The sequence below is a fragment of the Ictidomys tridecemlineatus genome, chromosome 1 (genome assembly GCF_052094955.1).
Source record: "Ictidomys tridecemlineatus isolate mIctTri1 chromosome 1, mIctTri1.hap1, whole genome shotgun sequence".
NCBI lineage: Eukaryota > Metazoa > Chordata > Mammalia > Rodentia > Sciuridae > Ictidomys > Ictidomys tridecemlineatus.
This window is the reverse complement of record NC_135477.1, coordinates 182,559,390-182,575,615: the sequence shown is the minus strand read 5'-3', so window position 1 is coordinate 182,575,615 and position 16,226 is coordinate 182,559,390. Positions and strand designations below refer to the sequence as shown.

Genomic DNA, 16,226 nt, shown 5'->3' with positions numbered 1-16,226 from the left:
TTTCTTTCTTTTTTTTTAAAATTTATATAGTTTCGTCAGTTTGAATTGTTAATTCAATTATTAAACCCATTGGAGAATAGTGAGAAATACACACTTAAGAAGGTGGCAAGGGGAAATGAAAAGGGAGCACTGCTCAGACGGTTCACTGCGGACGGCTTCTGGTCGTGAAGTTAAATCTGACTGGCGTTAGGTAACCTTGAGGGGTCTAGCAGGTTAATGTTTGAGAGGAACAGATCTGGACATGGGCACCAGAGTGGAAGACACTGAGTGCAGGACATGAACTATGTGATTTTTTAACAAACAAAGGGTGAAGTCTGATTCTCTTATCAAGTATTTAGGGGGCTTAAATGTGGAAGCATCAAAGGCTGAGACGTGAGGTGCCCCCAGCAGGGTCAGCGAACCCCACTCTGCAGGCTGAGGTCGCCTTCTCCTTCACCTGCCTGCGTTGCTGGTCAGGGCAGTGCCCTGATGACACTGGTCGCCATGGTGGAGGTGCATATCTCAGGGCAAAGATCCTACTAAGCGCACAGCTCCTGACGGGCAGCAAAGCGTTTCATGTGAGTGCTGGGTCTCCAGTACGCTCTGCGCAGCATTGATTTAGCAAATACAATTCCAGGGCACTCAGTTAAGTCTGAAAGCAATATTTGGGACATACTTATGCTAGAAAAAAAAAATTGACATTGATCTGAAACTTAAATTTACCAGGGTGTCCTGTATTTTATCTGGCAGCACCGACTGCAGCCCTCAGAGGCGGGTGGTATTGGCACCCTCATTGGGTGGCTGAGGCTCAGAGAATAAGCTGTCGAGGTCCCAAGATCAAGAAGATCTGGCCTTCTCGCTGGCCCTCAGGGAGTGCTCACACCTGGATCTCCTGTCGAGCATCCAGGGCGCTGGGCCCCTGGGAGGGTCTCAGGGCTGGAAAGAGAGCATAGGCGCCCACCTTGACGGGAGCTGCGAAGTCTTGGGGGGGGGAGGCCGGGCGGGGTCTGACTCTCAGTTCACCAGGGACTTGGTGAGCCAGCCACCAGGCTGGAAATGCAGAAGCCATCTGGAGCCCTGCTGAGTCACAGGCCCAGAAAAACAACCTCTTGTCGCCAGAGCAGGGGGCGGGGAGAAATCTCCCTGGAGATGGCAGAGGGTAGCGGAAATAGAAATTGTCCCTGTGACGCCTCCGTTAGCCGGTCCAGATCTCTAACAAATCACCATGGGAGGAGAATTCCTTTTAAGCACCAACTGAATACTCTGGAGCATGTCTGTAAATGAGGTGCTGAGGAAACGGCCTGTTTAAAAGAAATTGTGTGTGTGTGTGTGTGTGTGTGTGTGTGTGAGTGTGTGTGTGTGTGTGTGTGTGTGTGCGTGTGTGTTTTGCTTGTTTCGGAGCCTCTATCCTGGCTCAGCCCCTGGCTTCCCTTCCTGCCCCCACGCCCTGGGGCAGATTCCTTATAATTCCTGACCCCGTTTTCTCTTCAGTGATAAGAAACCTTGTCTTATGGAGATAATGTGAAGGTTTAAATGAGTTCACCTTTCTCAAAAGCCCCTTGAGTGGATCTGGAGCCTGGAGATGATTGACAAATGGTGGTTTGATTAGCCTGGGACATAATCACCCCTCTGTCAGGTTGGTGCAGGGTGGAAGGGATGTTCTCACCTTTCAGGAGACTCTGAGCCCCACTCTCAGTAATGCTGCAGTCGGGAGGGGCAGCTCTTCCTCTGTCCTGCCCTGGACCTGGGGGGGGGGTGTGGATCGGGCCCCCCAGGTTCTGGTTAGCAAGGGTGAATGTGCACACAGTGGTGCTTACGCAGCACCTGCCCCTTCCAGTCCACAAATGTTTCCTTGAAGTGCAGAAAAACAAAGTCAAGGTAAGTATTCCCACGTCATTGTTAATGAGTGTTCTGCGCCAGGTGCAAGGCCAAGGCCGAGTTCCGGGTGCCCTGGAGTCTCAGGGCAGCACTCTCAGATCAGCCACAGAAAGTCCCCATTTTATAGAGGGAACTGAGACTCCCAAATGCAGAGATAGCAGGTGGCAGATGGAGGCTCTGCTGGGTCCCTGGTTTTCCCAGAGTTCCTGACTGCGACACACGGGTGAGTTCCGGAGGAGAACACCCATGGAGATTGCAGCGGGCACAGCAATACAGGCGGAGAGAGGGCTGGGTCCAGAGAAAGCCTGGCCAGCAGGTGTGGGCTTGACAGATCCCGAGGGCTGGACCAGAGAGCAAAGGGGCTCTCTGGAGCGCGAAGTGACAGGGAGCAGGACACAGTGAAGGCCCAGAGGACTTGGGCAGGTAGGGTGCATTCCAAAGGGGCCAGCTGGCAGAGCCCAGGAGGGCTTTACAGGAAACGGAGGGAGCCGGAGGGGTGGGTCTGGCCCAGGCAGGCTGCTGCTGGGTTCCCGAGTGGCAAGCCCTGCTGCCTGCAGAAGTGACTGCTGGCCTCTTCGTCACCTTCCTGCCACGCACGGTCCCTGCCAAGGTGCTGAAGCCCTTCCATTGCAGGGGAGAGAGGTGCAGGCAGAGTGAGATGGCCGGCTGCTTCCCCCTGGGACGAGGAGACGAAGACACCCAGGGCCCTCAGAAGATTCCCCAAGACGGCCAGCAGCCAGGGCCAAAAGCAAAGGCCAGCACAGTGTGACCTCCGCGCAGGTCAAGAGAGTTAGATCTACGCAGCTCTGGCACCCACCTTCCGCAGCTGAGCACTGACCCTCAGGAGAGGGTCATGAGAGGAGCGAAGCTGTGTGGGGACAAGGTGGTGGCTGTAGAGTGTCACATTGACCTACAGACACGGAAATCCCAAGAGCCCACCCAGCCAAGAACCGGTTTCGTCCTCTGGAGGATGACGTGGTCACAGCCCAGGAAGTTAAGAAACCAAGCGGCAAACATTAAACACAGAAGGATCCCTCGCTTATGAATACACGGACCCAGGCCACCGGCTTATGACATGTTTAAGGAAGGAGCTGGTATGGGGGTGCTATCGTGGGCCCTGGGGCTGGGGAGGAAGTTCAGGGTGTTCTTTGGGGGACGTCAGGCAGTGGACACATAAACTCAGGCCTCAACAGGGACCTTCGAGGCTGGTTCGACACCATGAAGGAGACCACACACGATGGACCAGATGACCAAGGACGTGACATTTGACTGTGACCTGCACGCTAAAAACCCAGCCTTGGAGGTCAGAGAAGAGCATTTCAAAAACAGACCAGGACTGGGGAGCGACGATTGGGGTTCTGGGGGCTGAAGAGAGAAGATGGAAAAATAAACGGCGAGTGAGTGTGAGTGGCCAGCCCGGCCAGCCTGGCCAGCCGAGTCCCTGATGGCAGCGACAGGCGGCCAAGGAGGGGCGTTTCCAAGGACTTGGTTCTGTGCCTGGTGGTCCCAGGGTTCCCTGGGATTGCAGATGAGGTGGTGACCGTGTTTCCCCGTCCAGAAGGGACTGCTTAAAAAATAAAATACACCAGAGAGCGTGCTCATCTCCTGGAAGACGTACCTGTTCAAGTGCTGGAACCTCAGATCCTGGCTGTTAGGTGCATGGTGAGTAGCTGCAGCCAGCCCCCACCGTGTAGCAGGACACTGGATCTCGCTCCTGTGGTCACACGGCACCTTGGCTCCTCTGTCCTCCCTCTCCACTCCTCCTCCTCAGGTGGGAAGGTGGGGTAGGTAGATGCTGAGAGGCTTGGGCAGAAAATAGCTGAGCTGGGACCCGAGGGAAGGTGCACCGCCTGACCCACCTGGCCGGGCTCATAGCTGGTCTGAGCCGCTCACCCAGACCCCGAAGGCCCTCCTGTTTGGGAGGCCAGGGACGGGCCTCCAGCTCCTGTTGCCGATGGCTGGGACGAGAAGCAGAGTCCCCACACCTGGGAGGTGCTCAGTAAATACTTGTCACTTTGATGCAATTGGGAAAATGTCAGTGTGGCTCTGCTTACTTGAGAATTCTGTGGCTGTGTGTCCTCTGTAGGACAGAGCTGAGGTCTGTGCACGCTTGTCCCCAGGCATTTCAGGTAAGGGGAATGCATGCACCTGGTCTAGGGTCACTGAAGGGGTTCAGGAAGAGAGAGGCCCTCAGAAGCACAGGAAGAGCTCAGCAGGGAGCTGGAAAGGAGGCTCTCCCCCCATCACTGCTGCTCTCCCCCCATCACTGCCCAGGCGCTACTGGGAGGTGGAGGGGCCGTTAGGGGGTGGGGGAGTTTGAGGAAGTTAGGTCCCTGGGGTGCACCCTTGAAGAGGATGTTGGGGCCCTGGCGCCTCCTGGCGCTCTGTTTCCTGGTGCCCATGAGATACACAGCTTCTTCTGCCATGTGCTCCAACCATAACGCACTGCCTCACTCCAAGCCCCAGGAAACAGGGCCTTCCAGTCTTGGACCACAAATAAACCTCTCCTCCCCACAAGTTGATTCTCTCAGGCGCTCTGTCACAGTCGTTGGTGGACGGCTGCCGGCCTGGGGGTCATTCATGGGAAATTCAGAGAGGTGCACTGGACATCTCTTTGTCTAGAGGAGACGCCCTTCCCAGAAGCAGAGTGTTTTTACCAAGTTCAGCAATAGATCGGCTGTCTCTCATCTCAGAGGCTTTCTGGAGGTTCAAGGTCACGTGAAGAAGTTCCTAGCATTTCCCAGTGTCTGTTTCTGATGCAGTTAAGAGACCAGCTTTTTGAGTTCAGGCCTGATATTTGTTTACCGGCATGAATGGAGCCCATCCTGGTGAGCAGCCCGGGGTCACCGTCTCTCTGACCTCTGCCCCTGTTTTCCAACTTCAGTTGTTGGAGGACCACCAAGGGTTTTGCTCTAGCTGCAGACCCTGTGGTCTGGTCTTGCTCTTCTTTTCCTTTAACTTGTCTCAGAACTGAAAATACATTTCTTCAGAAGGGAAACTTAATCCCTACCCTAAATGGAAAAGCAGTACCACCTACCACAAATAGAAGCTACCCAGAAAAAGGAACACCATGAGAATAAAACAAAGCCAGGCGCGCTGGCGCAGGCCTGTAATCCCCAGCGGCTCTGGAGGCTGAGGCAGGAGGATCAAAGTTCAAAGCCAGCCTCAGCAACTTAGTGAGGCCCTAAACAACTTAATGAGACCCTAAGCAACTTAATGAGACCCTAAGCAACTTAATGAGACCCTGCTTCTAAATTTAAAAAAAAAAAAAAAAAAGGGCTGGGGATGTGGCTCAGTGCTTAAGTGACCTTGGGTTCAATCCCTGATTTAAAAAAAGATTTAAAAGAAAATGATTTTATTAAATTCTAGAGAGTTACAGTTTTCCATCAAAGACAGTTTGACGTTTATTTAAAAGGGAGATTTGGAGAGGTGCCAACATTTCACAGAGATGTTTGAAACCTTATTAGTACCAAAGTGAGAATTTCTTCTTGGGGGTAATAAGAAAGATTTAAAGAGAATTTAAACGGGGAAAAAAAATCTGCCTTACTACAAGATTCAGAGTTTTTAATTTCTGTCTTTTCACTTTCTAGAATCTTCTTGTGCCCACGGGGGACAAGGGGCCATCTCTTAATGACTCGGTTCTTTGGTGAGAAGAGGTGAGGGGAGAAGAGCTAACCCCCTGCCCCTCACTTTTTCCATCTTTTTAGGATGACTCTTTCTCCACTTTGAGACGAGGGAGCTGTGTTAGAGAAACGCTCTGTGAGGATCCCCAGCCCTGGAAGCTGTGAGAGTCCGTGCAGGAGTTAGTTTGGCTTCCGTCCTTGCCCGTTTGGCTGCTGTCAGAGGATTCCACTAACTGCCGCACTCTGCGGTGCTGGGATTGAGCCCAAGGCCTCCAGCCTGCCCGGCAGGTGCTGCACCTGGAGCTACATCCAGGGCCCAGAAGGCCACCCGCGGGGCAGCCTATGGCCACAGACATGTATCACCCACAGTTCCAGGGACGGGGAGCCCAAGGTCACGGCTGGGTGTCCAGCCAGGGCTCACCTTTGGGTCCACAGGCAGCTCCTTCTGCCTCTCACTTGGAGGAAGGAACGAGGGGGGCTCTGGGGCCTCTTTATGAGGGGGCCAATCCCATTCTTGAGGGTTCCTCCCTGGAGACCTATCAGCTCCCAAAGGCCCAGCCTCCTATGGCTGTGGCCTTAGAGGTCAGGACTCGGGGTACACAGAGGTTTCTCACCCGCTGATGGAGCAGTGGGGGGCTCTCAACAGCACAGCCCTGGGGGACAGTCTGGGTGGCTGGATCTCCAGGGTCAGCAAAGACAGGACTCCTCACATGCCCACCGTATGGGCACGCTTCCCGGGGGGTGGCTCTCGGCTTGTCGATCAGAGCAGATGGTGCGCTGGAGATGCGAAGCCCCCCTCTCCGTCCACCACAGAACAGAGCTGCTGACTCCAGGTCCCACCGTCTTTCAGTAGCCTCTGCAGACACCTCCTGCCGAGGTCGCCTTCCCCTGAGAGTCTGGGGAAGCCCCGTGCATCAACCTCAGGTGGTTCCTGCTCCCAGGACCCCTCCCTGCTCCTGACCTGGTGAGGGTCTGCTTTGCCTGGGCATGGCACCCACCCTTCCTGGCCTGCCCCCCAAGGCCCTGCGCAAACTGGGTCCTTCCAACCCACATCCTTGTGTAGCCCTGGCTGCCAGGATCTCCCTCTTTGAATCCTCTGCTTCTGCCCGGGGGTCACCTGGCACTGGCAGGAATGGCGATCCGTGAGGAATGCAGGAACACTCAGGGCTACCCCACGGTTCACGTCACTGCCATCAACACCTGAGCGTCTGCGTGGGTGTGTACCCGATGGCTTTGTATTTGCCAGACTCCGGCAGGGCTCCCCGGTTACCTGCGACTTTCCCACTTTTAACGTTGGAAGCTGATGGTCCCAGACTCCCCAGTCCAAGGCACATTGGCACGGCTGGCCAACCACTGGGTGAGAGCGGACCTTCTATCTGGGGTCGTGGCTCAGTGGTTAAGTGACCCTGGGTTTAATCCCTGGTACCAGAAATAAAAGGACCCTGGCTTCCACTAGTGATAGAGGACGATGTTCAACAAATGAACCTGCAAGGAAACTGCGGAGTCAGCCTCTGTGTCCGAGGGTCCATGACTGTGGATCTAACTAACCTTGGGGTGAACACAGTTTTAAACTGTGGCATTGGCATCGACCACATGTAGACTCCTTTCTGTCTCTCGTCCCTAAGACAATACAGCAAGCCAACTCCACAGCATTGTCACTTACTCCACAGGATCGTAAGTCATTCAGAGGCGATATAAAGGCGATATAAAGTCAACAGGAGGAGGAGGTTCAGTGCAAAGACAGTGCCATTTTTGTAAGGGACATAAACACATGGATTTGAGGGTCTACCAAGGGCCTGGAATCAATCCCCAGGAAGGACTAGAATTACAAACTGTGATGAGCTCAAAGAAGGATAAGCCAACCGGAGCTGGGCAGTGTAGGTATGGAGAGGAAAGGGCACAGGCCAGGTCTTGGAGTGGTGCTTGACCGTAGCTGGGGAGAGGGATACAGCCCCCTGGGACAGAGGGGCGAGGGTGGTGAGTGGGAAGCCTTCCTGCGCTCAGCCCTCTTCACGGCGCGGGTTCTATTTCAGCTGGCATTGCATGCAGCAGAAAGACCTGCTCTGGCAACTTTGGCAGATGCCCACTGAAAGGGTGTGAGAAGGAAAAGCTGGGCCTCCAGAGAGAGAAGAGCGGCGGCCCTAGGAGTGCGGACGGCCTTTGCTCCATATCCATTAGACAAAGGGATTCCAGCCACTTGGTGCCCTTGGGCTTCTCCGCCCAGTGCTCTGATTCCAGGAAGCCAGAGTCTGAGGGCTGAGCTTGGGTTTCGTGCCAGTGCCTTGGCTAGGCCAGGGGCACTGTTGTTAGGCATTCCACCAAAGTCGAGCTGCAGGGCGTGGAGACGGAGGGCAAGGTGCAGGAGGGAAGCTTCGGCCACCCCTGGCCCCTTCCCAGAGCAGCCCAGTCCTTGCTCCACCAGGGCCTTGTGACTCTCTGCCTGCCTCTGTCCCAATATTCTGCTACCTTGGGGGGCCCTGTGCCAATGGCCACACGGGTGTCTCATCCAGCCAGCCCAACGTCCACCCCTTGGGGTGTGCACTGTCCTTCACATGCCAGGCATGGAGCAGAGGCTCCCTTGGGGCTGCTGAGTGCTGCAGAGAGGTCTAAGAGTGTGTGGCCATGACAGACGCGCCATCCCTCGCTGGCCCAATGGGTCCCCTTGCTGCTTCTCAGCTCCGAGCTCGCAGGCTGCCTGGCTATTCCTCCCCTCCACCTGCTGCCTTGTGGGTCTCAGGACTCAGTGGTTCTCAGCAGAGGGTGGTTGTCTCCGGGGGAACGTGGTGCTACTTGGAGACATTTTTTGTTGTCTGGGTTTGGGGGTCCTATGGCATCTCGTGGGATGCTGCTAAACAGCCTGCAATGCACAGGACAGCCCCACGCTGAGGACTGTCAGACCCCAGATGTCCACAGTGCCCACAGTGAGACCCTGCAGCTCAGCTCCAGGGCTCCGCCAGGAGCCTTCCTGACCAACCTCCCCGGCTTTCACCGCACTCCCTCCGTCATTACCTAAAAGGATGACGTCTGTTCTGTGGCTGGCTTGGTACCTGCTGCTTGGACTAGGAAAGCGGGTTCCCCAGGGCCGTGCCACGGCTGGCTCCTCTGCACAGACAGCTCACATTGTGCACAGGGAGCAGCTCAGGCCAGAGGAGCTGTGTGCGTGTTTAATCAGGGAGTGTGGCCTCAGCCCAAAAGAGCCCTCAGAGCACTCAGCCGGAAGCAGCTTCTCGCAGGCTGGCCGTGCCTGTGTCTTTTCTGATTTCTTACTTCATATCCAGCCTCTGTGGTTCCCTGGTTGGTCGGCTATTGGCGATTTTTTAAAGCCTTAGGGTCTCAGTTTCTGCCAGCGTTGCCAGCCCCTTCATCCCAGAGATGCACCGCGAGTAAATGAATCTGAAAACTGCTTGAAAAACGCCGGAAGCAGAAAAGGCCCAGTAGACCTTCGTCATCATTGTGACTAGGCTGGGTGGGCGGTGAGGAGTGGGCTCTGGGCCCCCAGGTCGGTGATCGGCAGAGCCTGCGAGGGCAAAGCGCCCTGTTTGGTTTCACCAGCTCCATCATGGAACCAACTGGATGAAACCTGTATCCAGGCCTCATTTGGAGAGGGGGCCAGCAGAGGGCCTGGGTTCAATGAGGCAGATGGCACCTTCCTTGAGTCAAGAAACTAGAGGAGGAGATTAAAGTCCTCAACCCAACAGAGGTGGGCCAGCAGATAGAGGGCCCTGGTGGGCAGTGGGCAGGAAGGAGGAGCAGTGGCCGCTCTTGAGGGGAGCTGGAGACTAGAACATCGCACTTAAGGAGCCAGGAATGGTGTGGGGCTCTTTGTCTCTTACAGAGAGATGAGGCTCGGAGAGGGAGAGGGACCCCAAGGCTGCACAGCTGGGGCTGGATTCCTCGAATAGTATTTTGTTGCTGCCCCAGGTCAAGACCAGCGGCAGACTGTCTCTCGACATCCTGGCCCCTCTGGCCAGAAGAAGACACCCTGGACAGGTGCCTGGATCCAGGGAGAGCTCAGCGTGGGCAGAGCCCCTGGGGGCTACTCTGCAGCGGCTCCCTCTCAGGTCCCTGGGAGGCCAGGGTCACCGCCTGCAGGGCTCTGTCTGGTTGAATCCCAGTAACCAGGGCAAGGGTCGTACCCTGCTGGGACCTTGGTTTCCTTGTGAAATTAGGAAACAGGTCACATCACAGGGCTGCCAAGGGAACTTGGTGGGCTGTTTCCACGTCTAGGTTTAGTGCCTCGCTGGGTCCAAAATAGTGCTCAACGAGGTGTCAGTTCCCACTGTGGCCAGAATGGACCTCAGTGCCACCCCTGGGCATGGGCCAAGCAAGGGCAGCTCCTGTGCCTGGTGCCTCTTTCATTGTCCTGCAGAACATCTGGCACCAGCCAGGGTGCCATAAATGGTAGTGGCTGAAGACTGTTGCCTGTGGGGACATCGAAGTGGCACCGAGGAAGGCTGCCAACAGTACGTGTGACCCTTTGTCACTAGTTTAGAACTTTATCCTCAATGCATGAAGCAGCCCTCCTGTCCAACGGCAGAGTGGCCTGGGGACGATGGATGTTTTGTGGCCTCTCTGCAGCAAGGGGCCTCTCTCCAACACAGTGGGCCATTTGCATTTAAATTGGTTTTCTCTCATTATAGACATCTCCTGGGCCAGCTGGAGAGTCCGTTTTCCTCAGAGTCAGTCTGGAGACTCCATTTCTCGCTTGAGGGTCCCCGGTGCCCGTCTGCCTCTTGCTGATGGTAACAATGAGATCATGTGTTCTCGATGTGGAGACCCGATATCCCGAAAAGTCCCCCCAAGTCTCCTATAAACTTGGAGAGGCGGGGAGGGGGCCAGCAGGGAGGATCAGGGAGGAGACCATGGGGGTAGTCTGGCTTTGGGGTGTAAGATTTGCTTCCTCATTTGTTCCCAAATACTTACAAAGCATGCTTCCAGGTGCCAAGAAGGCAGAAGTGGACCAGGTCCTCCTCTGGTGAAGGTCAGAGAAAAACAAGACTTAAGAGAGAAAAATCATCATAAATTGAAAAAAAAAAAAGTTTAATAGAAGCCAGAATAAATTCCAGCCAGACTAGAGGCTTTTGTAGAGTGCTTATCATGAACCACAGTATCACACACACATACACGTATGTGCACACACACTAGCTAATATGCTTATCGTGTGTGCACAGGTTCTCTTCCAAGATACCAACCACACACACATGCACACACATAGGTGTGACATAAATTATATATTAATATGATAGATGTATAGATTGAGTGTTCCTTACCCAAAAGGCTTAAGACCGGAGTGCTTCAGATTTGGATTTTATTTTTCAGATTTTGGAATACTTGTGTGTGTATATATATATATATGAGATAATTTGGCGATGGAACCCAAATCGAAACGTGAAATTAGTTTATACTTCGTTTACAGTGTACACACACATAGTCTGTGGGTAATTTTATACGCTCAGCCGTCTTGAGCATGAAATAAGGCTTCATGGTGTGGGATTCTCCACTTAGGGGCTAACGACTGCTCAAGAAGTTTCGGATCTTGGAGCATTTCAGATTTTGGAGGTTCGCATGGGCTCATTTGATGTTCATGACAAGCTGTGAAGATGACGCTATTATCTCCCTTGTTTTACAGAAGAGGAAACGGGGGGGGGGGGGGCACAGAGAGATCAAGTCACTGGCTCCAGGTCATTGTCAATTAACAGGAGAGCCAACCTCACCCCGCAGTCTGGCTCTGAGGGGGTCGTCCCCTGTGCTGGAGCCACACCCGAGGAGGAGGACGGCCCTGCGCTTCCTCATCCGGTCACCTTCCCAAAGGGGTCCTCCTCACTCATTCAGCCAGTGGGTGTTTATGGGCTGGGAGCCAGGGTTGGTGACGACTAAACAGAAGCACATTGGAGGGCCAAAAAGGCCACCTGGACAGCTGGGGTGTCACATAAGGAGATGTCACCTAGAGGACCTGAAGATACCTGGGGGTTTGCCAGAGGGACCAAGGGAGCAGAGTGGCCCATGAAGGATGATTGTGTGTCAACTCCAAAGGAGCCACAAGCTAGAGGCTTGTCTAGGAGCCCTAGTGGTGTGGCAGTTCTGGGGGGGTGACATGGCTGAGCAGGGGGCGTGGCCTAGGAGCCCTAGTGGTGTGGCAGTGCTGGGGGATGACATGGCTGAGCAGGGGGGCGTGGCCTAGGAGCCCTAGTGGTGTGGCAGTGCTGGGGGGGTGACATGGCTGAGTATGGGGGCGTGGCCTAGGAGCTCTAGTGGTGTGGCAGTGCTGGGGGGTGACATGACTAAGCAGGGGGGCGTGGCCTAGGAGCCCTAGTGGTGTGGCAGTGCCGGGGGTGGGGTGGGGGATGGAATGCAATCTGGCCCCAGCAACCAATGTCAGGATCGGGGGCACGAGGCGGGCTTGGTGCTCGGGCCCCTGGGCTACCTGGTCACATGCACCTTTAACCCTTTCATCTCAAATTTCCCTCTAAGATCACAGAGAACTGGCCGGCCTGCCGAGCCCCATGGTCTCTGTGCAACTACGGCGGCTGTCCTGCTAGAGCGGCCCAGACGACATGCAGATGAAACCACGGTCCAGAAACACTTTGAGACACAGGGGGCGGGGCTGGATGCAGCCCAAGGATGGTCATCTGCTGACCCCTGAGGTGGGCAACAGGCCAAGCAGACTGCCGATGAGATGCTCCGGGGAGGGAAAGGCGGGGCTCCCTCGTGTCCGGTGCAAGGGGCCTCCATCTCTCCTGGAAGGCAGCACCGGCTCATAGAGACTCGTCTGAAATCACAGAGCGATTCCGATGTCCAGTCCCAGAGCCCTGCTTGGCAGAATGGAGACGGGAAATGTGCTACAGTTTGACATGGTTTGAGTTTGTCCCCGAGGGGTCATGTGCCGGGAGCTTGGTCCTTGGTGTGGTAGCTTCGGCAGGTGGCGAGGGGCCAGGTGGGGGCATGCCCTTCGATGGAATGATGCAGTTCTCCTGAGGCCCCGTGTGAGGTCTTGCAAGAGCAAGTTGTTACAAAAGAGCCCCTGCCTTGCTGGCTTCCTGTCCTGTGGTGCCCTCCCTCATTGCCACTCACCCTCCTGCCCCTGTGGTGCCGTCCACGATGAGGACTCATCACAGCTGTGCTGATGCCACTGCTGTGCCCTTGAACCTCCCAAACTGTGAGCTAAATACACCTCTTTTCTTTATAAGTACCTACCCTCAGACATTTCATTACAGCAATGAACAAATACAATATCTCAGATGTTCAGGCCCTGGTACAGTCGGAGTGGAGGCCCTTGGCGGAGGCTACCATTGATTACAAGAGTGACCGCAGCTCTGATCTCCTTCCCCCCAACAAAAATCCAGTGAGGCATGCACACTCTATTCCCTACCCTCAGACAAGGAGACGGGGCACAAAGAGACTTGACCCACTACCCACAGCACGTGGCTGGTAGGAAACAGGACCAAGGCTTGGAAACTCAGGCCGTTCTGTCTCAGATCCTGGCCCCACGGTCACCAGAGCAAACTCAAATACTAGCCCCAAGCCCAGCCAACTACTCAAACCCCTGGGAGGCTTTTGTCATTTGGAAACCCAGCAGGTGCAGGGGAGACAGCCCGTCAGCTTTAAGACCAGGCACAGGCACAAAGGAGGGTGCCCCGTGACATCCGTCAGAAGCAGATGGTTGTGGGGAGAGGCTGGGACGGAGGAACCTACGTCTGTGTGCAGGTATTGCCACCTGAGGGCTGGGAAGAGGACACTAGGGGACGAATGATCTCCATTGTCCCCTCTGTAGGCATGGCTGGGGACTCCAGGGCTCCGTCCCTGCCGCCTGGTTGGAACCATAACGAGCTGGCAGAGAGACAGAGGACTTAGATACCCTGAGCATCACGCCTACGGGGTGGCTCCAGGCTGCACTGGGACACAGAGTAGGGACATCTGTCTGGGCCTGACACAGGGACCTGGAGCCACACCCAGATTATCTAAGGGGCTGAGTGGCAGCCAGGGTATTCCAGGCGGCAGAACCAGCATCTTCAAGGACAAGGTGATTCAAGGTCACGCTGGAGGTGCGGAGATGATGTAGAGGGACTGGGAGGAGAGGCGCGGTGGGACGGGTGCTGGGGACTCTGCCACCTCGACTCCGCCAGGGACACTCTGGGCTGGAGGCCACGCGGCCCTGTGCTCTTCCCAGAGAGAGAACAGCCTCTGGGTCTGGATGAGACGCAGGCGTTTGCCAGGAAGATGGTGGTGCCAAGAACACTATGCTGAGGCTGCATCTCAAAATAGTAAAAGGACGATAGTGAATCACCCCGTCACGCTGTCCCCATCTCGCTGGCACTGCCAGAGGCCCCGCGGGTCACACCCGCTGAAAGTCTGAGAGGGGCCGAGGCAGACATTGCCAACCCCTGTCATCCTATTATAGACCTTAGCACTCCCACCCGGTCCTACTATGTGTCACAGAGGAGCCACTAGGGCTGGCAGAGGTCGCATCACTTGCTTAGGGCCATGGTTTAGGGGAAGGGAGTGAGGACCTAAGCAGGTGTGGCGTCTGAGCCAGGGTCCTCCCCGGGCCTCCCTGCCTCCACCTCCCTCCAGGTAAGGACTGATGGCTTGTTATGGGCTAGAGTGAGGTGACCCCAAGAGCTCATGTGTGAGACAGCACAGGGTCTTCAGAGGTGAAAGGATCAGGTTGTAGGAAGTGTAACCCCATCAGTGGATTAATCCACTGATGTGGATTAACTGGGGGTGGTTGGAGGCCGGTGGGTGTGGTGGGAGTTAGTAGACACTGGGGTTGCCTTTGGGGTTTATGTTTTTCCTCCTGAGTGGGGCTCTCTGTTTCCCGGCCTCCCTTTCCTGGGCTGCCCCTGACGTTCTGCTGGGATACACCAGGGCCCAGAGCTACGATTGACAAGCATGAACTGAACCTCCAAAACCTTGGGCCGAAGTAAACTTTTCCTCCTCTACGTTGTTCTTCTCAGGTCTTTTGGTCACAGTGATGAACGAGCTAATTAAACAGGACTTCTGGGAACATTCCCATCTATTATTGTATATGCTCCTCTTATAAGCCTTGGCTCAGAGAGCTGCAGCATCCTCCCCAAGGTCACACAGCTTTTGAAGGGGCAAATGGAGACTTGAACCAGGTTCTTATGGTCCACAAATCTCCTCTACCTCTGTTCCCAAGTTTACAAGAGAAAAAGAGGGCCAACTTAATGCTTCTGGGGAGGAAAAAAAAAAAAAACCAAACCGGTGTTCTCTTAACCTCTGCATTGGCAGGTACTCATCAAGCCATCAAAAGACAAATACCTCGGAGGGCAGAACGTGCCGATCACAGCCCAGTGACATCATAAGGAGCAGGTTATGCCAGGCAAGCTTGATTTCCTCTGACAGAGTGGCAGGCTGGGACAGATAAGGCTGAAGCCACTGACGTTGTCGGTCTCCTGATTCTGGAGGACATTTAGATCAGCTCCGGGGAACAACTCGGGGCAAGGAGGGGGGCCGGGTCACACCACGCACACCCACAGCGGCACATGCTGGTGAGCGCTCGCTGAGACACACCGGCAGGTAAATGTGCAGAGAAAGACCTGTGTCCCCACACCCCCAGTGACACACGGACAGACCCACAGACCCACACACACACACACATAAATGTCACTACGTGTGCAGATCTTGGGCTCACAGACACACACACACAGACACACACAGACACACACAGAGGCACACACAGAGGCACACATCTGTATAGGCACAGAGATGCACAGACATATGGAAACACACACAGATCTATAAGGACACACAGACACCCCCAGCCACTCCCTTCCGTGGGACCCCTGCCAACGCACAAACACAGATGAACTCGCACACACGCATGTTTCCACAAATACGCAGAGACACCTACGCTTGGACACACCGGCCACCCCTCCCTGCCGGCAGGTGCACACTCTTCCTGAACCCCTCCTTGGTGTCTCTGAAGGTACATCCTTCACCACCTGGAGACTCTGGACAGTGGGCCCCTCTGGGCGTCCTGCATCTTCCTGACCAGGCCGGCCCGATGTCCTCAACGTCGTGGTGGAAATCGCGCAGGCAGAGGTGCAGTCGGGAAGGACATGGGCTGAGGAGTCGGGGCCTGTGTCCCTGTGGCCCACCAGCTCTGGGGCCTGGCAGCAGCCTTCACCTCTCAGAGCCTCAGGCTCTGATCTGTAGAAGGGGCTGGTGGTCCCCGGGTGGGCCTGTGGGCTGAGCCCTGGGGTGCCGGTGCTCCAGAGGAGTTTTGCTCGGTTACTTATTTTTAGGTGTTTCAATGTCTATCTCCCTTGCCAGGTGGGAGCCCAGCACAGGGTCTGTCGGGCATACAGTCGGAGCTCAGCAAATGTCCGTGAAATGAGTGAATCTACAAGTCAGTGTCCTCGGTGGCTCCCACGGGGTCTGGTGGGATGTATGTGCTCAGTTAAACTCACTGAGAAAGGTGTGATCAGAGCCGTGGACCAAACTGGTTCCATGCCGGTCCTCCTGGGTCCTCCCTTCGTCCTCTCCACGCCGTGGAGCAGGAATGTGTCTGAACATGGGAAAAGTGAGATCCAAAGGCAGGGACGAAGCCACCCGGGTCACCAGCTCCCCGGGGGCAGCCGTTCACACCTAGACCTCTGCTTGCTAAACCCACTCTGAACAGAACCCCAGGCTCTGTGAGCCACAGGATGGTCAACATCCCCCAGGGACGCAGCTCAGGGGAGCCCGTGACACTGTGTCCGCCCGGGTGTGGGGAGACACTCGGGA

The 16,226-nt window shown here is 55.4% G+C and overlaps 1 long non-coding RNA gene across 3 annotated transcripts; it reads left to right on the top strand.

The window, feature by feature from the left end:
* Positions 1–1,148: 1,148 nt before the first annotated feature.
* LOC144378486 (uncharacterized) lies at positions 1,149–14,484 on the top strand. 3 transcript variants are annotated; one of them, XR_013440204.1, is made up of 3 exons: positions 1,165–3,519; positions 5,448–9,943; positions 10,121–11,704. It is a non-coding gene; the product is annotated as an uncharacterized LOC144378486 (long non-coding RNA). The 3 variants fall into 3 exon arrangements; XR_013440200.1 differs by lacking the exons at positions 5,448–9,943; positions 10,121–11,704 and adding exons at positions 11,952–12,124; positions 12,225–14,484 and having other exon boundaries at positions 1,187–3,519; XR_013440199.1 differs by lacking the exons at positions 5,448–9,943; positions 10,121–11,704 and adding an exon at positions 11,952–14,484 and having other exon boundaries at positions 1,149–3,519.
* Positions 14,485–16,226: the final 1,742 nt, after the last annotated feature.